General features: G+C 29.3%; 1 non-coding gene across 1 annotated transcript; it reads right to left on the bottom strand.

The window, feature by feature from the left end:
* Positions 1 to 307: 307 nt before the first annotated feature.
* On the bottom strand, positions 308 to 414 carry LOC111892346 (small nucleolar RNA R71). Its single transcript, XR_002850513.1, has one exon. It is a non-coding gene; the product is annotated as a small nucleolar RNA R71 (small nucleolar RNA).
* Positions 415 to 5,963: the final 5,549 nt, after the last annotated feature.

Raw genomic sequence — 5,963 nt, 5'->3', positions numbered from 1 at the left:
CACCTACAATACCAAGTGCCACAAACTTTAAGCTCAAGGGTCACCTTCTTGCAATGCAAAAAGACATACCATTTTCTGGGAAAGATACGAAGATACCTTGAAGAACATCGGTGATATATTGGACATTGCAAACTATTTCAATGTTCCAAATGTTTCAAGAGATGCAGTTTTATTAAGGATGTTTCCAGTATAGCTTAATAGAGATGCAAACATATGGTTGAAGTCGTTAGCACCTAGATCTATAAGAACTTGGTAGAACTTTCATGAAGCATTTATTGAAAATTTTAGACCACCTTTAAAGATAGCCAAACTTAGAAAGAAGATTGCTAATTTTCAACAAGAAGACGGAGATCCCTTATACAAAGCTTAGGAAAGATACACGGGCTTTTTAAGAAATTGTCCTTAACATGACTTATCTGTGCAACAAGAAGTTTACATATGGGGTGAATGTGACCACAAGGCAAGTCCTTGATTCTAAAGGACCAATGACGAAGAAAGATGCCACTGCAATCAAAGAGTTAATTTAAGAATTTGCAAAGCACTCTAGAGAATACGATAACCCACGAGAAGATGTTAGAAGAGGTAAATGAAGTAGCAATAGATCTTCGAAGGATTTAAGATTTGTAATGGAAAAACTAGAGAATATGAACCAAAGGATGACGGATATGGGTCAATTAATTCATTCTATACTAGTGGGGTGTGACATTTGTAGTGGACAAAACTTAACCAAAGTTTGTGATTTGGATGACAATGGAAACCGAAAGCTTAAGTGTGCTACTCTAGTGGTGACAGGTTTGATGAAGATAAGAGAAAGCTCAAGAAAGAATGGTTGCCCTATGAAGAATATAAGAAGAAAAAATAAGAAAAGTATCGCCAAACCGGATGAGACTTCTACCAAATGGATCGACCACCACCAGAGAAGAAACCCAAGTTTGAGTGAATGCTTAATAGGTTTATGGAAGCCTATGAGAGAAGGCATGATGCTATTGATGTTACCACTAGAAACCAACATGCTTCCATTAGGAACATCGAGACTCAACTCGGGCAATTGACTAAACTTGTCAACGAAAGGTTACCACTAAAAAATCCCAATAAAAAACCGCAACCTCATGTCATGGGCATAACCACTGAAGAAGAACCTCATTGAAAGCCTCTAATGATCCATAATAAAGTCTCAATGAAGCCCAATGCACAGCCAGATCTGATGAAGATTGAAGAAAAAGAGCAATATGGTGCCTAGTTCTCACGATGTGAGCAAATACATCTCACGTCGAGGGCCCAATATAATAAAAAATGATTCTTTTGTCAAGTCTTATCAACCTCTGATACCTTATCCTTCTCAAGAAAAGGCACATTCATTAGAGAAAGAGCATACGATGTTTATCAATCAAGTCAAGGGTATCCGACTTAATACCCCATTTATCGAAGCATTAGTTAAAATGCCCGAATATGCGGAATTCCTTCAAGATCTTCTGGAAACACACCATCAACTAGAGATGACTTCTAAGGTAGTCATAAATGAACAATTTCCAGTGGTTATCATGGAAGGAATACCAACAAATATGGGAGATCCATTATGCCTTATATTACCATGTGAATTTGGAAATGCCACAAACACGTTTGATTTAGCCGATTCTGGAGCTAGCCTAAATTTAATGCATTATAATTTTATCAAAAGTTTGACCTTCCATAGTTGAAGGCCACAAGGATGGCAATCCATATGACGAATCGGTGATTGACTTATCCTCGAGTCATAGTAGAAGACTAATTGGTTAAAATTAGAAAATTTAGTTTTCCAAATGATTTTTTGGTCATAGATATGAAAGAGGATGAAGATGTACCCATTATTCTAGGATGCCCACTACTAAACACCTCAAGATCCTTGGTAGATATTCGAGAGTCAAAACTTACTTTATGAGTGGGAAAAGAAGAAATGACACTCGGGGTTGATGAAGGATTCAGGAGGTCTGAGTAAGAAGATGAAGTGTTATTTATAGATGAGGATAATAAGATAGAAGAGTTGGAAAAGTTAATGGAAGAAGAAGTCCAAACCAGGGAAACGCCCAAGCTAAAGGAAGAAGTCAAGCTTACCAAGCCAAGAACATCAATCCCCATGGTTTTTTAAGTCTTTGCCTTTACCACACCAAAAGCTCAAGTTGAGGAGGAAAATAAAGATGAAGAGTTTATTTCAAGTAAAGAGAGAAAGCTTGATGATATGGAAGTAGACAAGAAAGAACATGCTCAAAGATAAAGAGAAGAGAACGAATGAAGAACAATCTCAAGGAGTCAAAAGAAAACACGATGTGTGCGGCAACCAAATGAAAAAGGAAAATTTTAATAAATAATATATAAGGAGAGTTCAGGCTTACAAGAGAAGGTGGAAGGAGAATAAGGAGAAGGAGAAAAGGGAGATTCCACTCCCACCAGCAACAATGTCAAGCGGGAAGGATTCCAGCTCATGAATCCATCAAAAGTAGCACTTTTCAGGAGGAAACCCGAACTTAGTTTGCATTTTATTTTCCCTTTATTTTTAGTTTATTTTTTTGCATCATTTTATTTGCTTGTTAGGATTAGTCATTTATTCATCTTTTATTTGAAAAATCAATTGTAGGATTTAATTTGTGAGTGGTATAATTTTTAAAAGAAAAAAAATATGGTTTTTGTCAAATTTTCGAGCCCTCGGCGTTGGAATAAAATACCATGTCGTGGGAGACAAGAGAAGACCCAATTATATTTGCCAATTTAAGTCTCACGACATCAGCTTTATAATTCAGGAAAAGGGGACCAATACTTGTATACGCTAAAAAGCTTTTGTCTTTCATTCTCCTAAATAATCACTCACGTCATAAGATTCCACCTTCGGTCCCCCTCACTTTGATTTTCAATTGCAAGTGCCTCTTTCTTCCAATTTTATTACGTAATCAACATAATAGGTTTGATATCTATACTCAAAAGTCTTTAATTTTACTAATTTTATGCACTTAGAAGTTAGGGTTCATTTTTGGGTTTCTTAGTGTCAAATACGTTTGACTTTCTGTGAAATTGGTATTGCATGTGTGATTATGAGACTTAGATTGACTACTCAAGTAAACTCCATTAAGAAATTTGACTTGAGTTGGAGAGAAACATAACTGATCATGATTTTCCTGTCGAACCAATCTCATGATGTGAGTTTCGTATCTTACGACGTGAGAACTGGGTAAACAACCATACTTTGTTTTTTGTTTGCTTAGTTTACTGCGTTTTTTTTTGTTTTTGTTTTGTTTGTTGGATATTTTGCAGGTCTAATAGGTCCTAGGAAGGCTACTCCATATTCCCAAGGTGATGTGTCCAACGTTCACCCTACTAACGGTAAGACTGACTCATCTTATACATATACTAGGCGAATGCCCGTGCGTTGCGCAAAAACACTTATATAGTTGAAGTCTTTACAAATATATGATTTTTTGAATATAACAATAACGTTGTTGTTAAATTTGATATAATAATTTCTATATACTATATTGATATAATATATTGATTATTTTGAATTATATGATAATATATACATTTATTATAACTTTATAATCTTAATCGTTTGAATGACTTCTACCCGCGAGTTACACATGAATAAAATCAAATATAATTTATGATTTGATGTTATTTACAGTTGTTTTTATTGTTAATTAATTTTTTAAATTTATTTGCTTAATGTTTTAATTTCTGTCATTATCATCATTTAAAATATCAAACATTGTTTTTTATTTTAAAGCTAACAATATAATCATTTATATAGAGTTGTTTTTAACTATTGTTATTGTAAGTTATTTTAAGCTAATTATTTGGAAACTTTTAACGATTATAAGAATATATTTAAGAAATATTTTAGTTAAATTTAAATTACAATTTAGTTTTTGCTTTTATTACTACAATTTATTAACTATTTACAAAATATTCTTTAGTTTTTTAAATGGAACTGAAATTTATATTTGAGTTGACATTCTAATGCGCAGAAACACTTATATAGTTGAAGTCTTTACAAATATATATTTTTTAAAATATAACACTAACGTTGTTGTTAAATTTGATATAATAATTCGTATATTAATTTGATATAATATATTGACTATTTTGAATTATATGATAACATATAAATATATAATAACGTCATAATCTCGATCGTTTGAATGAATTACACTCACGAGTTACACATGAATAAAATTAAATATTATATATGGTTTAATATTATTTAAAGTTGTTATTTTTAACTAATTTTTTAAAATATATTTGCTTAATGTTTTAACTTCTATCATTATAATTATTTAAAACATCAAACATTACTTTTTGATTTTAAAGGTAACAATATAATCATTTATATAGAGTTATTTTTAACTATTGTTATTATAAGTTATTTTAAGCTACTTATTTGAAAATTTTTAACGATTATCTAAATATATTTAGATAATATTTTAGTTAAACTGATATTATAATTTAGTTTTTTGTATTTATCACTAAAATTTATCAATTTTAACTATTTACAAAATATTATTTGTTTTTTTAGTGGAACTGAAATTTATATTTAAGTTGACATTGTAATGTTATATTTAAATTAACAATTTAAGTATTTTGTACAAACTGTTCAAAAATTATAGCTTTAAACTGATAATGGTTTACATGCAACAACATTTTAAATCTAATAAATTAAGTATAATATGTTAAAATTTAAAGAAATAACTTTATAAATAGAAGTAAATATATTATTTTAAAATTGAAATTTAGTCTATTTATGTTACACTTTAGTTTTGATATTTATTTAACCTTATTAACCAACTTACAATCATTATTAGAAAGACACTACAATTTATCACTTTTAACTATTTATAAAATAATCTTTGGGTTGTTTAAGTTAAATAAAATTTATATTTAAGTTGATCCTATAATGTTATATTTTAATTAATAATGTAAGTATTTTATACAAATTGTTCAAAAATTATACCTTTAAAATGATAATGGTTTACATCCAACAATATATTAAAACTAATAAATTAAGTATAATATGTTAAAAGTTAAAAAACATAATTTTATAAGTAGAATTAAAGATATTATTTTAATATTAAAATTTAGTTTATATATGAATACACTTTAGATTTGATATTTATTTAACCTAATTACCAAATTATAATTATTATTATAAAGAAATTGAAAAGTCATGGGAGTTTCAAATAAATATGGTGAAACGAAAAAAGAATGTGAGTTTCAAATGCATAAGATTCAAGAAAAAATGCTAGCTTTATAAGTATGTGTGATATAAGTATTAAGCTTTTAATATGATACTAGTATAAGGGATGTTTTTTAAACTTTTAAAACACTAGGGTTTTAGAATTTAATATTTAAAAATTAAAACTTTTTAATCAAATTTTAAATTCTAAAACTTGAGGGAAAGTATTGAAACTTTTCAAAACTTCTAGGTCAATTTTTAAAATAATTTAAATGGATCATATAATTTTATCTTTATTAAAATTGGACCTAATCCAATTTAATTGTTAAGATAAATACAAATCAAATTTTACATATAATTAATTTATCACATAATCTTGTAATTATCTTAAAATTTGACCATTATCTTTCAATTAGACGATTCATTACCATATCAGAAAAATCGATTTTCATCAGTTAAAACAACGTATGGTAATTATCCTTATCTAATTTAGGCTTGAAATCTGAAAATTTTGCAATCAGACGAGTCAACTCATCGAGTCAGGCTTTGGACTTGTCAAGTTCCACATTGGACTCGTCGAGTTCATCTGGCAGAGACTAGATTTCAAATGTTTTCATCTTTGAATAGTTAACCATGGTATCAAATGTAATAGAAAAACACCCTAAGCTTTAATACCACTGATGGGTTTTGAGCACTACAATATTCCTATGGTGTACATGCAACCCTAATTCTTTGGATCTAGATTTTTCTCAAGTTATACATGCGA

Source organism: Lactuca sativa, chromosome 4 (genome assembly GCF_002870075.4).
Source record: "Lactuca sativa cultivar Salinas chromosome 4, Lsat_Salinas_v11, whole genome shotgun sequence".
NCBI lineage: Eukaryota > Viridiplantae > Streptophyta > Magnoliopsida > Asterales > Asteraceae > Lactuca > Lactuca sativa.
Note: the sequence above shows the minus strand (reverse complement) of the source record. Positions and strands in the feature narration are given on the sequence as shown.